Source organism: Petromyzon marinus, unplaced genomic scaffold (assembly GCF_048934315.1).
Source record: "Petromyzon marinus isolate PM22_M1 ecotype Great Lakes invasive population unplaced genomic scaffold, UKy_Petmar_22M1.pri1.0 PM_G_Scaffold_2, whole genome shotgun sequence".
Classification (NCBI taxonomy): Eukaryota; Metazoa; Chordata; class Hyperoartia; order Petromyzontiformes; family Petromyzontidae; genus Petromyzon; species Petromyzon marinus.
In genome coordinates, this window is record NW_027422761.1 from 1,828,119 (window position 1) to 1,853,639 (window position 25,521).

At 53.6% G+C, this 25,521-nt stretch overlaps 1 long non-coding RNA gene across 1 annotated transcript; it reads left to right on the forward strand.

The window, feature by feature from the left end:
* The first annotated feature begins 16,578 nt into the window (after positions 1-16,578).
* LOC142912376 (uncharacterized) lies at positions 16,579-25,165 on the forward strand. The gene is made up of 3 exons (XR_012934046.1): positions 16,579-16,747; positions 23,351-23,414; positions 24,906-25,165. It is a non-coding gene; the product is annotated as an uncharacterized LOC142912376 (long non-coding RNA).
* The last annotated feature ends 356 nt before the right edge of the window (positions 25,166-25,521 follow it).

Below are 25,521 nucleotides of genomic sequence, written 5' to 3' on the forward strand. Positions count from 1 at the left end.
GTGGTGGTGGTAGTGGGGGGTGGTGGTGGGAACACATCAAAATTAAACAGCTAGATGGCGAATCGGTCAGAGGCGGAGCCAACTCCACTTTGAATCGAACATTTTCCTTTCCGTGGTCATTGTGCGCTCGACAAAAATTCTGGAATGTTCCAGACGATGGGGAAATCGAGACCGGCAAAATTTTTTGCGTTTTTATTTTTTTTCTACAAAGGGTGAGGAGAGGCGAGGGGGGGAATGCCGCGTCAAATTTCAGAAATGCGCTTAAAAAATATTTTTTTACGTAGATAAAATTTCGCAAAAAAAGCACGCAAGCTCCTTGCTTTGCAGCACGAGCCATCAAAACCTGCACTCTTTGGTTCTATTCGGTAAAGTCACCACGTAGGTAAAAAAATAAAACAACAAAAATCACGACTTTTTGATTTAAAGCTTTCGTGACTGCAGTAATTCATATTGTTAGTTCTTTCGGTAAAGTCACCACGTTGAAGGGAAACAATAAAATAATAAAATATATAAATATAAAAATTCTCACGACGTTTCGACCACAACACAAACGGTCGTGAGAATTTTTGTATTGTTTTATATATACTTTATTATTTTATTGTTTCCCTTCAACGTGACTTTTCCGAAAGAACTAAGATTATAAAAATCACGACGTTTCGGCCACAACACAAGCGGCCTTCATCAGGTGAAGGGACGAGACTGTCTGGTAGGACAGCGCTGGAGTGAAAGAGCCATGTTCAGATCACGGCCTTTAAGCTGTGTGAGAGGAAACAAAGCGCCTTGACAAAGGAATTAGCATAGAATTTAGCATTGAAATGGCTGAGTGATTAGCTTGTGACTGTTCACAGAAAAGGCTATGTTAAAGTTAAAGCATACACATCCGCAGAGGCACCCCTTGACAAAGGAATTAGCAAAGAATTTAGCATTGAAATAGCTGAGTTAAAGTATACACATCCGCAGAGGCACCCCTTGACAAAGGAATTAGCATAGAATTTAGCATTCAAATAGCTGAGTTAAAGTATACACATCTGCAGAGGCACCCCTTGACAAAGGAATTAGCATAGAATTTAGCATTGAAATAGCTGAGTTAAAGAATACACATCCGCAGAGGCACCCCTTGACAAAGGAATTAGCATAGAATTTAGCATTGAAATAGCTAAATTAAAGTATACACATCCGCAGAGGCACCCCTTGACAAAGGAATTAGCATAGAATTTAGCATTGGTTCTATTCGGTAAAGTCACCACGCAGGTAAAAAAAATGAAACAACAAAAATAACGACGTTTCGGCCACAACACAAGTGGCCTTCATCGGGTGAAGGGCCCGGGCTGTCTGGAGGACAGCGCTGGAGTGAAACACGGCCACGCTCAGACCGCGGACCTTTAAGCTGCGTGAGAGGGATATAAGGTGCCTCAACAAAGGAATCAGCATAAAAAAAAATAGCATTTAATTGGCGGATTTAGCATGATGAAAGGTGTAGAGAGGGTGAACATGCGGGTGCACATGCACACGCATGTGCTGCGAAAGTTTGTGGTACCACTACTTGAACAATTGGCGGACTTAGCATCAAAACCTGTACGGCAACAGGCCCACGAAATGTCATCGAAAAGCGACGCTTTTTTTTGTCATAAAATTTGTGCAAAACTCCCCAACTCGACGTCAGTGGAATTTTGTTTCGGGTATGTCGAGATTAACCGATAAACTTCTACGTACAGTGAGGGAAAAAAAGTATTTGATCCCCTGCTGATTTTGTACGTTTGCCCACTGACAAAGAAATTATCAGTCTATAATTTTAACGGTAGGTTTATTTGAACAGTGAGAGACATAATAACAGCAAAATAATCCAGAAAAACGCACGTCAAAAATGTTATAAATTGATTTGCATTTTAATGAGGGAAATAGGTATTTGACCCCCTCTCAATCAGAAAGATTTCTGGCTCCCAGGTGTCTTTTATACAGGTAACGAGCTGAGATTAGGAGCACAACTCAAGGGAGTGCTCCTAACCTCAGCAGGTGTCTTTTATACAGGTAACGAGCTGAGATTAGGAGCACAACTCTTAAAGGGAGTGCTCCTAATCTCAGCTTGTTACCTGTATAAAAGACACCTGGTAACGAGCTGAGATTAGGAGCACAACTCTTAAAGGGAGTGCTCCTAATCTCAGCAGGTGTCTTTTATACAGGTAACGAGTTGAGATTAGGAGCACAACTCTTAAAGGGAGTGGTCCTAATCTCAGCAGGTGTCTTTTATACAGGTAACGAGCTGAGATTAGGAGCACAACTCTTAAAGGGGGGGGGAGGGGAGTGTCAAGACAATTGAACAATTTATTTCAATAAATACAAAATAACTATCCTCAGAATGTTGCCGGACGATCTAGTCGTAACGAATTTCCGCAAATGGTTGTTGTTATTTTACCTTCGACTACTGGGGATTAACACGACGCAGAAATGCCTCCGAGGTAAACAAAACTCACGATGATGATGTCTGACCTGCAATTAAGCGTCCCCATTAAAGACCACGATCATCATCATCATCGTCGTCGTCGGCATCATCATCATCATCGCAAATCGTTAACACCATCAACCATCTTATTCTTAGCTCTTTCGGTAAAAGTCACGTTGAGTGAGTGGTGAGTGGGTGGTGAGTGGGTGAGTGAGTGGGTGGTGAGTGGGTGGTGAGTGAGTGAGTGGGTGGTGAGTGGGTGGTGAGTGAGTGAGTGGGTGGTGAGTGGGTGGTGAGTGGGTGAGTGGGTGGTAAGTGAGTGGTGAGTGAGTGGTGAGTGGGTGGTGAGTGGGTGAGTGGGTGATGAGTGGCGAGTGAGTGGTGAGTGGGTGGTGAGTGAGTGGGTGGTTAGTGAGTGGATGAGTGGGTGAGTGGGTGAGTGAGTGAGTGGGTGAGTGGGTGAGTGAGTAGGTGGTGAGTGAGTGGTGAGTGGGTGGTGAGTGAGTGAGTGAGTGGTGAGTGGGTGGTATGTGAGTGAGTGGGTGGTGAGTGGGTGGTGAGTGAGTGGTGAGTAGGTGGTGAGTGGTGAGTGGGTGGTGAGTGAGTGGGTGGTGAGTGAGTGGGTGGTGAGTGAGTGGTGAGTAGGCGGTGAGTGGTGAGTGGGTGGTGAGTGGGTGAGTGGGTGCTGAGTGGTGAGTGAGTGGTGAGTGGGTGGTGAGTGAGTGGGTGGTGAGTGAGTGGGTGGTGAGTGAGTGGGTGAGTGAGTGGGTGGTGAGTGGGTGGTGAGTGAGTGGTGAGTGGGGCGTGAGTGAGTGAGTGGTGAGTGGGTGGTGAGTGAGTGGGTGGTGAGTGGGTGATGAGTGAGTTGTGAGTAGGTGGTGAGTGAGTGGTGAGTGGGTGGTGAGTGGGTGGTGAGTGAGTGGTGAGTGAGTGGTGAGTGGGTGGTGAGTGGGTGGTGAGTGGGTGAGTGGGTAGTGAATGAGTGAGTGGTGAGTGGGTGGTGAGTGCGTGAGTGGGTGGTGAGTGGGTGGTGAGTGAGTGGTGAGTAGGTGGTGAGTGAGTGTGTGGGTGGTGAGTGAGTGAGTGGGTGGTGAATGAGTGAGTGGTGAGTGGGTGGTGAGTGAGTGAGTGGGTGGTGAGTGGGTGGTGAGTGGGTGGTGAGTGGGTGAGTAGGTGGTGAGTGAGTGGTGAGTGGGTGGTGAGTGAGTGAGTGAGTGGTGAGTGGGTGGTGAGTGAGTGGGTGGTGAGTGGGTGGTGAGTGGGTGAGTGGGTGGTGAATGAGTGAGTGGTGAGTGGGTGGTGAGTGAGTGAGTGGGTGGTGAGTGGGTGGTGAGTGAGTGGTGAGTAGGTGGTGAGGGAGTGGTGAGTGGGTGGTGAGTGGGTGAGTGGGTGGTGAGTGGCGAGTGAGTGGTGAGTGGGTGGTGAGTGAGTGGGTGGTGAGTGGGTGGTGAGTGGGTGAGTGGGTGAGTGAGTGGGTGAGTGGGTGGTGAGTGAGTGAGTGGTGAGTGAGTGAGTGGTGCGTGAGTGAGTGAGTGGTGAGTGGGTGGTGAGTGGGTGAGTGGGTGGTGAATGAGTGGTGAGTGGGTGGTGAGTGAGTGGTGAGTAGGTGGTGAGTGAGTGGTGAGTGGGTGGTGAGTGGGTGAGTGGGTGGTGAGTGGCGAGTGAGTGGTGAGTGGGTGTTGAGTGAGTGGGTGTTGAGTGAGTGGGTGGTGAGTGGGTGAGTGGGTGAGTGAGTGGGTGAGTGGGTGAGTGAGTGGTGAGTGAGTGGGTGGTGAGTAGGTGGTGAGTGAGTGAGTGGTGAGTGAGTGGTGCGTGAGTGAGTGAGTGGTGAGTGGGTGGTGAGTGAGTGGGTAGTGAGTGGGTGGTGAGTGAGTGAGTGGTGAGTGGGTGGTGAGTGAGTGCGTGGTGAGTGGGTGGTGAGTGAGTGGTGAGTGGGTGGTGAGTGAGTGCGTGGTGAGTGGGTGGTGAGTGAGTGGTGAGTGGGTGGTGAGTAGGTGGTGAGTGGGTGAGTGGGTGGTGAGTGAGTGGTGAGTGGGTGGTGAGTGAGTGAGTGGGTGGTGAGTGGGTGGTGAGTGAGTGGGTGGTGAGTGAGTGAGTGGGTGGTGAGTGAGTGGTGAGTGGGTGGCGAGTGAGTGGTGAGTGGGTGGTGAGTGGGTGGTGAGTGGGTGAGTGGGTGAGTGAGTGAGTGGGTGAGTGGGTGAGTGGGTGGTGAGTGAGTGAGTGGTGAGTGAGTGAGTGGTGCGTGAGTGAGTGGTGAGTGGGTGGTGAGTGGGTGAGTGGGTGGTGAATGAGTGGTGAGTGGGTGGTGAGTGAGTGAGTGGGTGGTGAGTGGGTGGTGAGTGAGTGGGTGGTGAGTGGGTGGTGAGTGGGTGAGTGGGTGAGTGAGTGAGTGGGTGAGTGGGTGAGTGGGTGGTGAGTGAGTGAGTGAGTGGTGAGTGAGTGAGTGGTGCGTGAGTGAGTGAGTGGTGAGTGGGTGGTGAGTGGGTGAGTGGGTGGTGAATGAGTGGTGAGTGGGTGGTGAGTGAGTGAGTGGTGAGTAGGTGGTGAGTGAGTGGTGAGTGGGTGGTGAGTGGGTGAGTGGGTGGTGAGTGGCGAGTGAGTGGTGAGTGGGTGGTGAGTGAGTGGGTGTTGAGTGAGTGGGTGTTGAGTGAGTGGGTGGTGAGTGGGTGAGTGGGTGAGTGAGTGGGTGAGTGGGTGAGTGAGTGGTGAGTGAGTGGGTGGTGAGTGGGTGGTGAGTGAGTGGTGAGTGAGTGGTGCGTGAGTGAGTGAGTGGTGAGTGGGTGGTGAGTGAGTGGGTAGTGAGTGGGTGGTGAGTGAGTGAGTGGTGAGTGGGTGGTGAGTGAGTGCGTGGTGAGTGGGTGGTGAGTGAGTGGTGAGTGGGTGGTGAGTGAGTGCGTGGTGAGTGGGTGGTGAGTGAGTGGTGAGTGGGTGGTGAGTGGGTGGTGAGTGGGTGAGTGGGTGGTGAGTGAGTGGTGAGTGGGTGGTGAGTGAGTGAGTGGGTGGTGAGTGAGTGGTGAGTGGGTGGTGAGTGAGTGAGTGGGTGGTGAGTGAGTGGTGAGTGGGTGGCGAGTGGGTGGTGAGTGGGTGGTGAGTGGGTGAGTAGGTGAGTGAGTGAGTGGGTGAGTGGGTGAGTGGGTGGTGAGTGAGTGGTGAGTGAGTGAGTGGTGCGTGAGTGAGTGAGTGGTGAGTGGGTGGTGAGTGGGTGAGTGGGTGGTGAATGAGTGGTGAGTGGGTGGTGAGTGAGTGAGTGGGTGGTGAGTGGGTGGTGAGTGAGTGGTGAGTAGGTGGTGAGTGAGTGGTGAGTGGGTGGTGAGTGGGTGAGTGGGTGGTGAGTGAGTGGGTGTTGAGTGAGTGGGTGTTGAGTGAGTGGGTGGTGAGTGGGTGAGTGAGTGAGTGGGTGAGTGGGTGAGTGAGTGGTGAGTGAGTGGGTGGTGAGTAGGTGGTGAGTGAGTGAGTGGTGAGTGAGTGGTGCGTGAGTGAGTGAGTGGTGAGTGGGTGGTGAGTGAGTGGTGAGTGGGTGGTGAGTGAGTGAGTGAGTGGTGAGTGGGTGGTGAGTGAGTGCGTGGTGAGTGGGTGGTGAGTGAGTGGTGAGTGGGTGGTGAGTGAGTGCGTGGTGAGTGGGTGGTGAGTGAGTGGTGAGTAGGTGGTGAGTGAGTGGTGAGTGGGTGGTGAGTGGGTGGTGAGTGGGTGAGTGGGTGGTGAGTGAGTGGTGAGTGGGTGGTGAGTGAGTGAGTGGGTGGTGAGTGGGTGGTGAGTGGGTGGTGAGTGGGTGAGTGGGTGGTGAGTGAGTGGTGAGTGGGTGGTGAGTGGGTGGTGAGTGGCGAGTGAGTGGTGAGTGGGTGGTGAGTGGGTGGTGGAAGGGTGAGTTGGTGGTGAGTGGGTGGTGAGTGAGTGGTGAGTGAGTGGGTGGTGAGTGAGTGGTGAGTGGGTGGTGAGTGAGTGGTGAGTGGGTGGTGAGTGAGTGAGTGGGTGGTGAGTGGGTGGTGAGTGAGTGGTGAGTGGGTGGTGAGTGAGTGGTGAGTGGGTGGTGAGTGGGTGGTGAGTGAGTGGTGAGTGGGTGGTGAGTGAGTGGTGAGTGGGTGGTGAGTGAGTGAGTGGGTGGTGAGTGGGTGGTGAGTGAGTGGTGAGTGGGTGGTGAGTGAGTGGTGAGTGGGTGGTGAGTGAGTGGTGAGTGAGTGGGTGGCGAGTGAGTGAGTGGTGAGTGAGTGGGTGGTGAGTGAGTGGTGACTGGGTGGTGAGTGAGTGGGTGGTGAGTGGGTGGTGAGTGGTGAGTGGGTGGTGAGTGGGTGGTGAGTGAGTGAGTGGGTGGTGAGTGGGTGGTGAGTGGGTGAGTGGGTGGTGAGTGAGTGGTGAGTGGGTGGTGAGTGGGTGAGTGGGTGGTGAGTGGCGAGTGAGTGGTGAGTGGGTGGTGAGTGGGTGGTGGAAGGGTGAGTTGGTGGTGAGTGGGTGGTGAGTGAGTGGTGAGTGAGTGGGTGGTGAGTGAGTGGTGAGTGGGTGGTGAGTGAGTGAGTGGGTGGTGAGTGGGTGGTGAGCCAGCCACACAGTCACTTTCACACACACACACAGTCACACACACAGTCACGCACACAGTCACGCACACAGTCACTATCACACACAAAGATAAAGACAAAGATCCCCCATATAGCCTTAACAGACTGTAGAGGCAAGTGCTGTTAGCGAGCAGCACCTATGAAGGCCGGAACGGTACACGAGGGGGTGGGTGGACAGCACCACGCCCGACCGCCTTTGTCTCCTTAGTGGCAATGTTTACACACCGCTCCAGGTACTCATTTGAGGCTGAGTCGACCTAGGGGAGGCCCGGGACCGGTTCAGATAATCGTCACTGGTGTTGGCTGTGAGCGGGAATCGAACCCGGGTCGCCAGGTTCATAGCGCAGCGCGCTAACCGCTACACTATCGCTCCCCACACACAGTACACACACAGTCACACACACACAGTCACATACACAGTCACACACAGTCACACACACACAGTCACACACACAGTCACACACACACACAGTCACACACACAGTCACACACACGCAGTCAGTCACTTTCACACACACACACAGTCACACACACACACAGTCACACACACACACAGTCACACACACAGTCAGTCACACACAGTCACACACACACACAGTCACACACACACAGTCACACACACAGTCACACACACACAGTCACACACAGTCACACACACAGTCACACACACACACAGTCACACACACACACAGTCACACACACAGTCACACACACAGTCACACACACACAGTCTCACACACACAGTCATACACACACACAGTCACACACACACAGTCACACACAGTCACACAGTCACACACACACAGTCACACACACGCAGTCACACACACACACAGTCACACACACACAGTCTCACACACACAGTCACAAAGATAAAGACAAAGATCCCCCATATAGCCTGTAACAGACTGTAGGGGCAAGTGCTGTTAGCGAGCACCTATGAAGGCCAGAACGGTACACGAGGGGGTGGGTGGCCAGCACCACGCCCGACCGCCTTTGTCTCCCTAGTGGCGATGTTTCCACACCGCACCAGGTACTCATTTGAGGCTGAGTCGACCTAGGGGAGGCCCGGGACCGGTTCAGATAATCGTCACTGGTGTTGGCCGTGAGCGGGAATCGAACCCGGGTCGCCAGGTTCATAGCGCAGCGCGCTAACCACTACACTACCGCTCCCCACACAGTCACACACACAGTCACACACACAGTGGGGAGGGGGAGGTCAGCCCCCGTGCACCTAGCCTGGCACAGGGAGGTCAACACGTGACAACTGGGTCTGCCCACGTGACCTCCTCGTGCACCTAGCCTGGCACGGGGCAGTCACCTTCTGTAACGGAAAGCCATCTTCCGTGATGGGTTTTCATTCCACCAATCAAAAGAGGGGTTGGGGGGGGTGACGCGGCAACGCCGGCAGCCAATCGGTGGAGCGCCTCGCGACAGCAGGGGGCGTCTGAGGTCGCCGTGGTGTTGAGAGACGCTCGGACATCGCCAAGCAACAACAACAACTACTACTTTTATATCTACTACTGCTACCTTGTGAGTATTACTACTGTTATTATCACTACTGCTACCCTGTGAGTATCACAATCACAACTAATACTACTTATATATCTACTGTTGCTACCTTGTGAGTATTACTACTGTTATTATCACTACTGCTACCCTGTGAGTATCACCACAACAACAACAACTACTACTTATATATCTACTGCTGCTACCTTGTGAGTATTACTACTGTTATTATCACTACTGCTACCCTGTGAGTATCACAATCACAACTAATACTACTTATATATCTACTGCTGCTACCTTGTGAGTATTACTACTGTTATTATCACTACTGCTACCCTGTGAGTGAGTTGTGAGTGGGTGGTGAGTGAGTGAGTGGGTGGTGAGTGGGTGGTGAGTGAGTGGTGAGTAGGTGGTGAGTGGTGAGTGGGTGGTGAGTGGGTGGTGAGTGGCGAGTGAGTGGTGAGTGGGTGGTGAGTGAGTGGGTGAGTGAGTGGGTGGTGAGTGGGTGAGTGGGTGGTGAGTGAGTGGGTGAGTGAGTGGGTGGTGAGTGGGTGAGTGGGTGAGTGAGTAAGTGGGTGAGTGGGTGAGTGAGTGGTGAGTGAGTAGGTGGTGAGTGGGTGGTGAGTGAGTGGTGAGTGAGTGGTGAGTGAGTGAGTGGGTGGTGAGTGGGTGGTGAGTGAGGGAGTGGTGAGTGGGTGGTGAGTGAGTGCGTGGTGAGTGGGTGGTGAGTGAGTGGTGAGTGGGTGGTGAGTGAGTGGTGAGTGGGTGGTGAGTGGGTGGTGAGTGGGTGAGTGGGTGGTGAGTGAGTGGTGAGTGGGTGGTGAGTGAGTGAGTGGGTGGTGAGTGGGTGGTGGGTGGGTGAGTGGGTGAGTGGGTGAGTGAGTGGTGAGTGAGTGGGTGGTGAGTGGGTGGTGAGTGAGTGAGTGGTGCGTGAGTGAGTGAGTGGTGAGTGGGTGGTGAGTGAGTGAGTGGGTGGTGAGTGGGTGGTGAGTGAGTGAGTGGTGAGTGGGTGGTGAGTGAGTGCGTGGTGAGTGGGTGGTGAGTGGTGAGTGGGTGGTGAGTGAGTGGTGAGTGGGTGGTGAGTGGGTGGTGAGTGGGTGAGTGGGTGGTGAGTGAGTGGTGAGTGGGTGGTGAGTGAGTGGTGAGTGAGTGGGTGGCGAGTGAGTGAGTGGTGAGTGAGTGGGTGGTGAGTGAGTGGTGAGTGGGTGGTGAGTGAGTGGTGAGTGGGTGGTGAGTGAGTGAGTGGGTGGTGAGTGGGTGGTGAGTGGTGAGTGAGTGGGTGGTGAGTGGGTGGTGAGTGAGTGAGTGGGTGGTGAGTGCGTGGTGAGTGGGTGGTGAGTGGGTGAGTGGGTGGTGAGTGAGTGGTGAGTGGGTGGTGAGTGGGTGAGTGGGTGGTGAGTGGCGAGTGAGTGGCGAGTGAGTGGTGAGTGGGTGGTGAGTGGGTGGTGAGTGGCGAGGGAGTGGTGAGTGGGTGGTGAGTGGGTGGTGAGTGGGTGAGTGGGTGGTGAGTGGGTGGTGAGTGAGTGAGTGGGTGGTGAGTGGGTGAGTAGGTGGTGAGTGAGTGGTGAGTGGGTGGTGAGTGAGTGGTGAGTGGGTGGTGAGTGAGTGAGTGGGTGGTGAGTGGGTGGTGAGTGGGTGAGTGGGTGGTGAGTGAGTGAGTGGGTGGTGAGTGGGTGGTGAGTGAGTGGTGAGTAGGTGGTGAGTGAGTGGTGAGTAGGTGGTGAATGAGTGAGTGGTGAGTGGGTGGTGAGTGGTGAGTGGGTGGTGAGTGGGTGGTGAGTGGCGAGTGAGTGGTGAGTGGGTGGTGAGTGAGTGGGTGGTGAGTGAGTGGGTGGTGAGTGGGTGAGTGGGTGAGTGAGTGGGTGAGTGGGTGAGTGAGTGGTGAGTGGGTGGTGAGTGGCGAGTGAGTGGTGAGTGGGTGGTGACTGAGTGGTGAGTGGGTGGTGAGTGGGTGAGTGGGTGGTGTGTGAGTGGTGAGTGGGTGGTGAGTGAGTGAGTGGGTGGTGAGTGGTGAGTGAGTGGTGAGTGGGTGGTGAGTGAGTGGTGAGTGGGTGGTGAGTGAGTGGTGAGTGAGTGGGTGGCGAGTGAGTGAGTGGTGAGTGAGTGAGTGAGTGGTGAGTGGGTGGTGAGTGGGTGAGTGGGTGGTGAGTGGCGAGTGGGTGGTGAGTGGGTGGTGAGTGGGTGGTGAGTGGCGAGGGAGTGGTGAGTGGGTGGTGAGTGGGTGAGTGGGTGGTGAGTGGGTGGTGAGTGAGTGAGTGAGTGGTGAGTGGGTGAGTAGGTGGTGAGTGAGTGGTGAGTGGGTGGTGAGTGAGTGGTGAGTGGGTGGTGAGTGAGTGAGTGGGTGGTGAGTGGGTGGTGAGTGGGTGAGTGGGTGGTGAATGAGTGAGTGGTGAGTGGGTGGTGAGTGAGTGAGTGGGTGGTGAGTGGGTGGTGAGTGAGTGGTGAGTAGGTGGTGAGTGAGTGGTGAGTAGGTGGTGAATGAGTGAGTGGTGAGTGGGTGGTGAGTGAGTGGGTGGTGAGTGAGTGGGTGGTGAGTGGGTGAGTGGGTGAGTGAGTGAGTGGGTGAGTGGGTGAGTGAGTGGTGAGTGGGTGGTGAGTGGCGAGTGAGTGGTGAGTGGGTGGTGAGTGAGTGGGTGGTGAGTGAGTGGGTGGTGAGTGGGTGAGTGAGTGGTGAGTGAGTGGGTGGTGAGTGGGTGGTGAGTGAGTGAGTGGTGCGTGAGTGAGTGAGTGGTGAGTGGGTGGTGAGTGAGTGAGTGGGTGGTGAGTGGGTGGTGAGTGAGTGAGTGGTGAGTGGGTGGTGAGTGAGTGCGTGGTGAGTGGGTGGTGAGTGGTGAGTGGGTGGTGAGTGAGTGGTGAGTGGGTGGTGAGTGGGTGAGTGGGTGGTGAGTGAGTGGTGAGTGGGTGGTGAGTGAGTGAGTGGGTGGTGAGTGGGTGGTGAGTGAGTGGTGAGTGGGTGGTGAGTGAGTGGTGAGTGGGTGGTGAGTGAGTGGTGAGTGAGTGGGTGGCGAGTGAGTGAGTGGGTGGTGAGTGAGTGAGTGGTGAGTGGGTGGTGAGTGAGTGGTGAGTGGGTGGTGAGTGAGTGGGTGGTGAGTGGGTGGTGAGTGGTGAGTGAGTGGGTGGTGAGTGGGTGGTGAGTGAGTGAGTGGGTGGTGAGTGGGTGGTGAGTGGGTGGTGAGTGGGTGAGTGGGTGGTGAGTGGGTGAGTGGGTGGTGAGTGGCGAGTGAGTGGTGAGTGGGTGGTGAGTGGGTGGTGGAAGGGTGAGTTGGTGGTGAGTGGGTGGTGAGTGAGTGGTGAGTGAGTGGGTGGTGAGTGAGTGGTGAGTGGGTGGTGAGTGAGTGGTGAGTGGGTGGTGAGTGAGTGAGTGGGTGGTGAGTGGGTGGTGAGTGAGTGGTGAGTGGGTGGTGAGTGAGTGGTGAGTGGGTGGTGAGTGGGTGGTGAGTGGGTGAGGGGGTGGTGAGTGAGTGGTGAGTGGGTGGTGAGTGAGTGAGTGGGTGGTGAGTGGTGAGTGAGTGGTGAGTGGGTGGTGAGTGGTGAGTGGGTGGTGAGTGAGTGGTGAGTGAGTGGGTGGCGAGTGAGTGAGTGGTGAGTGAGTGGGTGGTGAGTGAGTGAGTGGTGAGTGGGTGGTGAGTGAGTGGTGACTGGGTGGTGAGTGAGTGAGTGGGTGGTGAGTGGGTGGTGAGTGGTGAGTGGGTGGTGAGTGGGTGGTGAGTGGGTGAGTGGGTGGTGAGTGAGTGGTGAGTGGGTGGTGAGTGGGTGAGTGGGTGGTGAGTGGCGAGTGAGTGGTGAGTGGGTGGTGAGTGGGTGGTGGAAGGGTGAGTTGGTGGTGAGTGGGTGGTGAGTGAGTGGTGAGTGAGTGGGTGGTGAGTGAGTGGTGAGTGGGTGGTGAGTGAGTGGTGAGTGGGTGGTGAGTGAGTGAGTGGGTGGTGAGTGGGTGGTGAGTGAGTGAGTGGGTGGTGAGTGGGTGGTGAGTGGGTGGTGAGTGGGTGGTGAGTGAGTGAGTGGGTGGTGAGTGGGTGGTGAGTGGGTGGTGAGTGGGTGAGTGGGTGGTGAGTGGGTGGTGAGCCAGCCACACAGTCACTTTCACACACACACAGTCACACACACAGTCACTATCACACACAAAGATAAAGACAAAGATCCCCCATATAGCCTTAACAGACTGTAGGGGCAAGTGCTGTTAGCGAGCAGCACCTATGAAGGCCGGAACGGTACACGAGGGGGTGGGTGGACAGCACCACGCCCGACCGCCTTTGTCTCCTTAGTGGCAATGTTTACACACCGCTCCAGGTACTCATTTGAGGCTGAGTCGACCTAGGGGAGGCCCGGGACCGGTTCAGATAATCGTCACTGGTGTTGGCTGTGAGCGGGAATCGATCCCGGGTCGCCAGGTTCATAGCGCAGCGCGCTAACCGCTACACTATCGCTCCCCACACACAGTACACACACAGTCACACACACACAGTCACATACACAGTCACACACAGTCACACACACACAGTCACACACACAGTCACACACACACACAGTCACACACACAGTCACACACACGCAGTCAGTCACTTTCACACACACACAGTCACACACACACACAGTCACACACACACAGTCACACACACAGTCACACACACAGTCACACACACACAGTCACACACACAGTCACACGCACAGTCACACACAGTCACACACACACACAGTCACACACACAGTCACACACACACAGTCACACACACAGTCACACACAGTCACACACACACAGTCACACACACAGTCACACACACACAGTCACACACACAGTCACACACACACAGTCTCACACACACAGTCATACACACACACAGTCACAAACACAGTCACACAGTCACACACACACACAGTCACACACACGCAGTCACACACACACACAGTCACACACACACAGTCTCACACACACAGTCACACACACAGTGGGGAGGGGGAGGTCAGCCCCCGTGCACCTAGCCTGGCACAGGGAGGTCAACACGTGACAACTGGGTCTGCCCACGTGACCTCCTCGTGCACCTAGCCTGGCACGGGGCAGTCACCTTCTGTAACGGGAAGCCATCTTCCGTGATGGGTTTTCATTCCACCAATCAAAAGAGGGGTTGGGGGGGGTGACGTGGCAACGCCGGCAGCCAATCGGTGGAGCGCCTCGCGACAGCAGGGGGCGTCTGAGGTCGCCGTGGTGTTGAGAGACGCTCGGACATCGCCAAGCAACAACAACAACTACTACTTTTATATCTACTGCTGCTACCTTGTGAGTATTACTACTGTTATTATCACTACTGCTACCCTGTGAGTATCACAATCACAACTAATACTACTTATATATCTACTGCTGCTACCTTGTGAGTATTACTACTGTTATTATCACTACTGCTACCCTGTGAGTATCACAATCACAACTAATACTACTTATATATCTACTGCTGCTACCTTGTGAGTATTACTACTGTTATTATCACTACTGCTACCCTGTGAGTATCACAATCACAACTAATACTACTTATATATCTACTGCTGCTACCTTGTGAGTATTACTACTGTTATTATCACTACTGCTACCCTGTGAGTATCACAACAACCGCAACTACTTATATATCTACTGCTGCTACCTTGTGAGTATTACTACTGTTATTATCACTGCTGCTACCTTGTGAGTATCACAACAACTACTTATATATCTGCTGCTGCTACCTTGTGAGTATTACTACTGTTATTATCACTACTGCTACCCTGTGAGTATCACAACAACATCAACTTATATATCTACTGCTGCTACCTTGTGAGTATTACTACTCGTATTATCACTGCTGCTACCCTGTGAGTATCACAACAACAACTACTTATATATCTACTGCTGCTACCTTGTGAGTATTACTACTGTTATTATCACTACTGCTACCCTGTGAGTATCACAACAACAACAACTGGTGTGGTAGTTGTTGTTGTAAGCGGTAGACATTACTCACCGCCATTCAGCAACACCGCCAGGCCTCTGTGTGGTAGAGTCACCACGCTTTGTGTAGACACAGTGGTGGCCGTGTGGCTGTGTGTGTGTAGCCCGCACGCCCAGAGCCCACATGGCAAACACAGCTGCTGTTAGGGCGGTCTATGGTGCAGTGTTGAGTCTATGGTACAGTGTTGAGTCTATGGTGCAGTGTTGAGTCTGTGGTGTAGTGTTGAGTCTATGGTGCAGTGTTGAGTCTATGGTTCAGTGATGAGTCTATGGTGCAGTGTTAGTCTATGGTGTAGTGTTGAGTCTATGGTGCAGTGTTGAGTCTATGGTTCAGTGATGAGTCTATGGTGCAGTGTTAGTCTATGGTGCAGTGTTGAGTCTATGGGCAGTGTTGAGTCTATGGTGCAGTGTTGAGTCTATGGTGCAGTGTTGAGTCTATGGTGTAGTGTTGAGTCTATGGGTAGTGTTGAGTCTATGGTGCAGTGTTGAGTCTATGGTACAGTGTTGAGTCTATGGTGCAGTGTTGAGTCTATGGTGTAGTGCTAGTCTATGGTGCAGTGTTGAGTCTGTGGTGCAGTGTTGAGTCTATGGTGCAGTGCTGAGTCTATGGTGCAGTGTTAGTCTATGGGTAGTGTTGAGTCTATAGTGTAGTGTGAGTCTATGGTGTAGTGTTAGTCTATGGTACAGTGTTGAGTCTATGGGTAGTGTTGAGTCTATGGTGCAGTGTTGAGTCTATGGTGCAGTGTTGAGTCTATGGTGCAGTGTTGAGTCTATAGTGCAGTGTTGAGTCTATGGTACAGTATTGTGTATGGTGCAGTGTTGAATCTATGGTGTAGTGTTGAGTCTATGGTGTAGTGTTGAGTCTATGGGTAGTGTTGAGTCTATGGGTAGTGTTGAGTCTATGGTGCAGTGTTGAGTTTATGGTGCAGTGTTGAGTCTATGGCGCAGTGTTGAGTCTATGGTGCAGTATTGAGTCTATAGTGTAGTGTGAGTCTATGGTGTAGTGTTTGTCTATGGTGCAGTGTTGAGTCTATGGTGCAGTGTTTGTCTATGGTGCAGTGTTGAGTCTATGGTTCAGTGTTGAGTCTATGGTGTAGTGTGAGTCTATGGTGCAGTGTTGAGTCTATGGTGGAGTGTTGAGTCTATGGTGCAGTGTTGAGTCTATGGGTAGTGTTGAGTCTATGGGTAGTGTTGAGTCTATGGTGTAGTGTTTGTCTATGGTGCAGTGTTGAGTCTATGGTTCAGTGTTGAGTCTATGGTGTAGTGTGAGTCTATAGTGCAGTGTTGAGTCTATGGTGCAGTGTTGAGTCTATGGTGCAGTGTTGAGTCTATGGGTAGTGTTGAGTCTATGGGTAGTGTTGAGTCTATGGTGTAGTGTTTGTCTATGGTGCAGTGTTGAGTCTATGGTTCAGTGTTGAGTCTATGGTGTAGTGTGAGTCTATGGTGCAGTGTTGAGTCTATGGTGCAGTGTTGAGTCTATGGTGCAGTGTTGAGTCTATGGGTAGTGTTGAGTCTATGGGTAGTGTTGAGTCTATGGTGTAGTGTTTGTCTATGGTGCAGTGTTGAGTCTATGGTTCAGTGTTGAGTCTATGGTGTAGTGTGAGTCTATGGTGCAGTGTTGAGTCTATGGTGCAGTGTTGAGTCTATGGTGCAGTGTTGAGTCTATGGGTAGTGTTGAGTCTATGGGTAGTGTTGAGTCTATGGTGTAGTGTTTGTCTATGGTGCAGTGTTGAGTCTATGGTGCAGTGTTGAGTCTATGGTGCAGTGTTGAGTCTATGGTGTAGTGTTGAGTCTATGGTACAGTGTTGAGTCTATGGTGGTGGTGACGGTGGTGCGTGTGGTGGTGGTGGTGGTGACGGCGGCGGTGGTCGCAGTGTATGCAGGTTGCAGGATGGCCTCGAGCGAGGGCAGCGTCGGACCGTGCCCCTGCCGCCGCTCTGCGTCCGGCGGCGGCGTCAGAGCCGCCGCCACGAACGACGCGGCCGCGGCCGTCGCCGCCGCCTTCAGCGACTTCGTCCGCGTGAGGTTTGGCGACGTCGACATCATCGGCGACGTTGACGGCTTTGGCTTCGGCGACGTCAACAGCGCCGGCGACATGGACAGGATTGGCGACGACGATGACGACGATGGTGGTGGTGGTGGTGTTGAGTGCCGTGGCGGTCACGGCGGTGGTGAGCGCGGTGACGGTGGCCGTGGTGGTGCCGGATTGAACGAGGACTCTGACAGCTCCGTCCCCACAGTGCCGGAGAAGACGCGCAAACGGCAACACCAGAGGTACACTTACACACACACACACTTACACACTTACACACACACACACTTACACACACACACTTACGTACACACACCAACACACACTTACACACACACACTTACACACACTTACACACACACCAACACACACACACTTACACACGCACACTTACACACACTTACACACACTTACACACACACTTACAGACACGCTTACATACACTTACACACACACACTTACACACACACACTTACACACACTTACACACACACACTTACACACACACACTTACGTACACACACTTACACACACTTACACACACACACTTACACACACTTACACACACACACCAACACACACACTTACACACATACACTTACACACACTTACACTTACACACACTTCCACACACTTACACACACTTACACACACTTACATACACTTACGCACACTTACACACACTTACACACACACACTTACGTACACACACTTACACACACTTACACACACACACTTACACACACTTACACACACACACCAACACACACACTTACACACATACACTTACACACACTTACACTTACACACACTTACACACACTTACACACACACTTACATACACTTACGCACACTTACACACACTTACACACACACACTTACGTACACACACCAACACACACTTACACACACAAACTTACACACACTTACACACACACACTTACACACACACACACACTTACACACACACTTACAACAACAACAACAACAACCGCCATTCGCCACTAAGTGGCGGTGACGTCACCACGACGCTTGTGCCAGGCTATGTGCACCCTGAGGCCACGTGAAGTGTCGAACGCCCGCTGGCAGGAGGTCACGGGGCAGACCCAGGTGCCACGGGTCGACTGACTGAGATGACTGGCTGATGCACCACCTGTGCCCCCTACTGTGCCAACCTGCTGTGCTTTAGCCACCCGGCGCTCCGCTCGCTGTTGTGAGCGTCGCTCCTCCGCCCTCCGTTGTTGTTGGAGGGCGACTGCCTCCAACTGCCCAGTAGCATCCTTCACGAGCCTCCTCCACAGAGGCCGATCTTGACACCGCTGGTACCAGTCATCGGCAAGTCCACTCAGCTCCACGTCCTCCTGTACCACATCACTCCATCTCTTCTCTAGCCCGTGCCGCGCCCGCTTCGCCCCCTCAATCCGGCCAAACAAAAGCTGTTTCGGCATGCGGTGGCTGGGCATGCGGGCTACATGACCCAGCCATCGCAGCCTTGCCTGCCGGAGGAGCTCACCGATGGGACCCTGCCCAGATCTTTCAAGGATTTATGTGCTCCTCACACAATCCAGTCTGGTTAAACCCTGGATGGATCGTAGGCAGGGCAGCCTAAATGTTTCCAACCGGCGAAGATGTTCCATTAGGGGGGTCCACGTTTCGCAAGCGTAGAGAAGGGAGGGAATGACCGTGGCCGAGAAGACCTGAAGCTTAGTGCGGAGCGACAGACCAGGTAGCTTCCACACAGCGTTACGCAACCGATGAAAAGATATTGCCGCTCGACTGATTCGGAGTGAGACCTCTGCTGTTAAACTGGAGCCAGTCATAAGCACACTGCCCAGGTATGGGAAACTCTCCACTCTCTCCACAACTGCCCCATCACCGATTGGGAGTTGTGGGGGTGGAGTGTCCGATGGTACAAAATACCCAGGCAGGTGCTTAGTTTTGGTGGGGCTGATGGTAAGGCCCCACTTACACACACTTACACACACACTTACACACACTTACACACACACTTACATACACTAATGCACACTTACACACACTTACACACACACTTACGTACACACACCAACACACACTTACACACACAAACTTACACACACTTACACACACACACTTACACACACACACACACACTTACACACACACTTACACACACTTACACACACACTTACACACACTTACACACACACTTACATACACTTACGCACACTTACACACACTTACACAAAACAACAACAACAACAACCGCCATTCGCCACTAAGTGGCGGTGACGTCACCACGACGCTTGTGCCAGGCTATGTGCACCCTGAGGCCACGTGAAGTGTCGAACGCCCGCTGGCAGGAGGTCACGGGGCAGACCCAGGTGCCACGGGTCGACTGACTGAGATGACTGGCTGATGCACCACCTGTGCCCCCTACTGTGCCAACCTGCTGTGCTTTAGCCACCCGGCGCTCCGCTCGCTGTTGTGAGCGTCGCTCCTCCGCCCTCCGTTGTTGTTGGAGGGCGACTGCCTCCAACTGCCCAGTAGCATCCTTCACGAGCCTCCTCCACAGAGGCCGATCTTGACACCGCTGGTACCAGTCATCGGCAAGTCCACTCAGCTCCACGTCCTCCTGTACCACATCACTCCATCTCTTCTCTAGCCCGTGCCGCGCCCGCTTCGCCCCCTCAATCCGGCCAAACAAAAGCTGTTTCGGCATGCGGTGGCTGGGCATGCGGGCTACATGACCCAGCCATCGCAGCCTTGCCTGCCGGAGGAGCTCACCGATGGGACCCTGCCCAGATCTTTCAAGGATTTATGTGCTCCTCACACAATCCAGTCTGGTTAAACCCTGGATGGATCGTAGGCAGGGCAGCCTAAATGTTTCCAACCGGCGAAGATGTTCCATTAGGGGGGTCCACGTTTCGCAAGCGTAGAGAAGGGAGGGAATGACCGTGGCCGAGAAGACCTGAAGCTTAGTGCGGAGCGACAGACCAGGTAGCTTCCACACAGCGTTACGCAACCGATGAAAAGATATTGCCGCTCGACTGATTCGGAGTGAGACCTCTGCTGTTAAACTGGAGCCAGTCATAAGCACACTGCCCAGGTATGGGAAACTCTCCACTCTCTCCACAACTGCCCCATCACCGATTGGGAGTTGTGGGGGTGGAGTGTCCGATGGTACAAAATACCCAGGCAGGTGCTTAGTTTTGGTGGGGCTGATGGTAAGGCCCCACTTACACACACTTACACACACACTTACACACACTTACACACACACTTACATACACTAACGCACACTTACACACACTTACACACACACTTACGTACACACACCAACACACACTTACACACACAAACTTACACACACTTACACACACACACTTACACACACACACACTTACACACACACTTACACACACTTACACACACACTTACACACACTTACACACACACTTACATACACTTATGCACACTTACACACACTTACACACAACAACAACAACAACCGCCATTCGCCACTAAGTGGCGGTGACGTCACCACGACGCTTGTGCCAGGCTATGTGCACCCTGAGGCCACGTGAAGTGTCGAACGCCCGCTGGCAGGAGGTCACGGGGCAGACCCAGGTGCCACGGGTCGACTGACTGAGATGACTGGCTGATGCACCACCTGTGCCCCCTACTGTGCCAACCTGCTGTGCTTTAGCCACCCGGCGCTCCGCTCGCTGTTGTGAGCGTCGCTCCTCCGCCCTCCGTTGTTGTTGGAGGGCGACTGCCTCCAACTGCCCAGTAGCATCCTTCACGAGCCTCCTCCACAGAGGCCGATCTTGACACCGCTGGTACCAGTCATCGGCAAGTCCACTCAGCTCCACGTCCTCCTGTACCACATCACTCCATCTCTTCTCTAGCCCGTGCCGCGCCCGCTTAGCCCCCTCAATCCGGCCAAACAAAAGCTGTTTCGGCATGCGGTGGCTGGGCATGCGGGCTACATGACCCAGCCATCGCAGCCTTGCCTGCCGGAGGAGCTCACCGATGGGACCCTGCCCAGATCTTTCAAGGATTTGTGAGCTCCTCACACAATCCAGTCTGGTTAAACCCAGGATGGATCGTAGGCAGGCCAGCCTAAATGTTTCTAACCGGCAAAGATGTTCCATTAGGGGGGTCCACGTTTCGCAAGCGTAGAGAAGGGAGGGAATGACCGTGGCCGAGAAGACCTGAAGCTTAGTGCGGAGCGACAGACCAGGTAGCTTCCACACAGCGTTACGCAACCGATGAAAAGATATTGCCGCTCGACTGATTCGGAGTGAGACCTCTGCTGTTAAACTTAACACTTACACACACACACTTACGTACACACACCAACACACACTTACACACACACACTTACACACACTTACACACACACCAACACACACACACATACACTTACACACACTTACACACACTTACACACACACTTACACACACTTACGCACACTTACACACACTTACACACACACACTTACACACACACACTTACACACACACACTTACACACACATTCTCTGGTTCTTTCCAGAGAATGTGTGTGTACACACATCAGGCAAAGGGGGTCAGCCTCTAAAGGCAAACTGTTTATAAAGGTTGAAAATGGGCGTGGCCCAAGTGTCGTCAGCAGCATGGGCGGGGCAGTTTATGTTAATGTAGCCCAGGTGTCAGCAGCATGGGCGGGGCAGCTTATGTTAATGTGCCCAGGTGTCAGCAGGATAAGCGGGGCAGCTTATGTTAATGTAGCCCAACTGTCAGCAGCATGACACTTTGGGTGTCTTTGTGGGTGAGTGTCACTGTGGGTGTCACTGAGTGTCACTGTGGGTGTTACTGTGGGTGTCACTGTGGGTGTCACTGTGAGTGTCACTGTGAGTGTCACTGTGGGTGAGTGTCACTGTGAGTGTCACTGTGGATGAGTGTCACTGTGAGTGTCACTGTGGGTGTCACTGAGTGTCACTGTGGGTGAGTGTCACTGTGAGTGTCACTGTGGGTGTCACTGAGTGTCACTGTGGGTGTTACTGTGGGTGTCACTGTGGGTGTCACTGTGAGTGTCACTGTGGGTGAGTGTCACTGTGGGTGAGTGTCACTGTGAGTGTCACTGTGAGTGTCACTGTGAGTGTCACTGTGAGTGAGTGTCACTGTGGGTGAGTGTCACTGTGTATGAGTGTCACTGAGTGTCACTGTGAGTGTCACTGTGAGTGTCACTGTGGGTGAGTGTCACTGTGAGTGTCACTGTGAGTGTCACTGTGGGTGAGTGTCACTGTGGGTGAGTGTCACTGTGAGTGTCACTGTGGGTGAGTGTCACTGAGTGTCACTGTGGGTGAGTGTTACTGTGGGTGAGTGTCACTGTGTGTGAGTGTCACTGTGAGTGTCACTGTGAGTGTCACTGTGGGTGAGTGTCACTGTGAGTGTCACTGTGAGTGTCACTGTGGGTGAGTGTCACTGTGAGTGTCACTGTGAGTGTCACTGTGGGTGAGTGTCACTGTGGGTGAGTGTCACTGTGAGTGTCACTGTGGGTGAGTGTCACTGAGTGTCACTGTGGGTGAGTGTTACTGTGGGTGAGTGTCACTGTGTGTGAGTGTCACTGTGAGTGTCACTGTGAGTGTCACTGTGGGTGAGTGTCACTGTGAGTGTCACTGTGAGTGTCACTGTGGGTGAGTGTCACTGTGAGTGTCACTGTGGGTGAGTGTCACTGTGAGTGTCACTGTGGGTGAGTGTCACTGAGTGTCACTGTGGGTGAGTGTCACTGTGAGTGTCACTGTAGGTGAGTGTCACTGTGGGTGAGTGTCACTGTGTATGAGTGTCACTGAGTGTCACTGTGAGTGTCACTGTGAGTGTCACTGTGGATGAGTGTCACTGTGGGTGAGTGTCACTGTGAGTGTCATTGTGGGTGAGTGTCACTGTGAGTGTCACTGTGGGTGAGTGTCACTGAGTGTCACTGTGGATGAGTGTCACTGAGTGTCACTGTGGGTGAGTGTCACTGTGAGTGTCACTGTGGCTGAGTGTCACTGTGAGTGTCACTGTGAGTGTCACTGTGAGTGTTACTGTGAGTGTCACTGTGGGTGAGTGTCACTGTGAGTGTCACTGTGAGTGTCACTGTGACTGAGTGTCACTGAGTGTCACTGTGGCTGAGTGTCACTGTGAGTGTCACTGTGAGTGTCACTGTGGCTGAGTGTCACTGTGAGTGTCACTGTGAGTGTCACTGTGGCTGAGTGTCACTGTGAGTGTCACTGTGAGTGTCACTTTGAGTGTCACTGTGAGTGTCACTGTGAGTGTCACTGTGAGTGTCACTGTGGCTGAGTGTCACTGTGAGTGTCACTGAGTGTCACTGTGGCTGTGTCACTGTGAGTGTCACTGTGAGTGTCACTGTGGCTGAGTGTCACTGTGAGTGTCACTGTGAGTGTCACTGTGGCTGAGTGTCACTGTGAGTGTCACTGTGAGTGTCACTGTGGCTGAGTGTCACTGTGAGTGTCACTGTGAGTGTCACTGTGGCTGAGTGTCACTGTGAGTGTCACTGTGAGTGTCACTTTGAGTGTCACTGTGAGTGTTACTGTGAGTGTCACTGTAAGTGTCACTGTGAGTGTCACTGTGGCTGAGTGTCACTGTGAGTGTCACTGAGTGTCACTGTGGCTGTGTCACTGTGAGTGTCACTGTGAGTGTCACTGTGGCTGAGTGTCACTGTGGCTGAGTGTCACTGTGAGTGTCACTGTGAGTGTCACTGTGAGTGTCACTGTGAGTGTCACTGTGGCTAAGTGTCACTGTGAGTGTCACTGTGTCACTGTGAGTGTCACTGTGAGTGTCACTGTGAGTCTCACTGTCACCCTGGTTGTCCACAGCTCCGTCTCCGGCAGGAGGAAGAGAACGATGACTCAGATCACGCCGTCTGCAGCGTGCCCACAGGTGTGGGGGTGTGTGTGTGTGACCCTGTGTGTGTGTGTGACCCTGTGTGTGTGTGTGACCCTGTGTGTGTGTGACACTACGTGTGTGTGGGGGTGTGTGCGTGTGTGTGACCCTGTGTGTATGTGGGGGTGTGTTTGTGACCCTGGGTGTGTGTGGGGGTGTGTGCGGGTGTGTGTGACACTACGTGTGTGTGACCCTGTGTGTGTGTGTGTGGGTGGTTGTCTGTGTGTGTGTGACCCTGTGTGTGTGTTTGTGACCCTGCGTGGGTGTGTGTGACTGTGTGTGTGACCCTGTGTGTGTGACCCTGTGTGTGTGTGACCCTGTGTGTGTGTGGGGGTGTGTGTGTGTGACCCTGCCTGGCACAAGCGTCGTGGTGACATCACCGCCACTTAGTGGCGAATGGCAGTTGTTGTTGTTGTTGACCCTGTGTGTGTGTGTTTGTTAGATATATTTTGTCACGTGATTTTGTGGTAATTTATTTAAGGTGGAGGGGTTACCAGCCCCTCGCACCCATCCAGAGCCCCCATTTAGCCGCTGTGGTAGCTACAAACGCCTTGAGGGGAAAAGCCAATCGGAATTGGCCCTCCCCCCACAGCACTGTCCACGACAGCATTGCCCGTCCGGCACTACGAGGATGTAGGGGGTTGTCTCCTCGGCCACGGTCTTTCCCTCCCTTCTCTACGCTTGCGAAACGTGGACCCCCCTAACGGAACATCTTCGCCGGTTATAAACACTTAGGCTGGCCTGCCTACGATCCATCCTGGGTTTAACCTGGCTGGATTGTGTTAGGAGCTCACAAATCCTTTAAAAGATCTGGGCAAGGTCCCATCTGTGAGCTTCACCGGCAGGCAAGGCTGCGTTGGCTGGGTCATGTAGCCGCATGCCCAGCCACCGCATGCCCAAACAGCTTTTGTTCGGCCGGATCGAGGGGGCTAAACGGGCTCGGCACCTCCTGCCAGCGGGCGTTGGACACTTCACGTGGCCTCAAGGTGCACATAGCCTGGCACAAGCGTCGTGGTGACGTCACGTAGCCACGAAGTTATGTCGCCGCCACTTAGTGGCGAATGGCGGTTGTTGTGACCCTGTGGGTGTATGTGACTGTGTGTGTGTGGGGGTGTGTGGGTTGGTGCCTGTGTGTGTGACCCTGTGTGTGTGTGGGTTGGTGCCTGTGTGTGTGACCCTGTGTGTGTGTGTGGGTTGGTGCCTGTGTGTGTGACCCTGTGTGTGTGTGGGTGTGTGTGGGTTGGTGCCTGTGTGTGTGACCCTGTGTGTGTGTCTGTGTCTGTGTGGGGGTGTGTGTGACCCACCACGGTGGTGGTGGTGGTCGGGGTGGTGGTGGTGGTGATGGTGACGATAGTGGCGATGGTGGTGATGATATCGGTGGTGGCGATGCCGATGGTGGTGACGGTGGTGGCGATGGTGGTGGCGATGGCGGTAGTGGTCACACTGAGGAGCGCTGGGCACCAGCCCTCGTCTCTCTGCCTCCCACAGGTCCACTGCCGCCACTGTACGGGGGAGGCCGAGACGCCTGCACGTGGAAGAGGAGCTGGCGCCGGTGATGGTGGTGATGGTGGAAGTGGTGGTGGTGGTGGTGATGGTGGTGGTGGTGGTGGAAGTGGTGGTAGTGGTGGTGATGGTGGTAGTGGTGGTGGTGATGGTGGTGTTGGTGGTGGTGATGGTAGTAGTGGTGGTGCTGGTGGTAGTTGTGGTGCTGGTGGTGATGGTGGTGCTGGTGGTGGTGCTGGTGGTGATGGTGGTGGTGATGGTGGTGGTGGTGGTGGTGATGGTGGTGGTGGTGGAAGTGGTGGTAGTGGTGGTGATGGTGGTAGTGGTGGTGGTGATGGTGGTGTTGGTGGTGGTGGTAGTGGTGGTGCTGGTGGTGGTGCTGGTGGTGATGGTGGGGGTGATGGTGGTGATGGTGGTGGTGCTGGTGGTGGTGCTGGTGGTGATGGTGGTGGTGGTGATGATGGTGGGGGTGATGGTGGTGATGGTGGTAGTGATGGTGTTGCTGGTGAGAAAATGGAGGAGGAGGAGGAGGAGGAGGAGGAAGAGGAGGAGGGTGAGGAGGAAGAGGTGAGGGTCAGGACGCACACACTCACCCACGTGT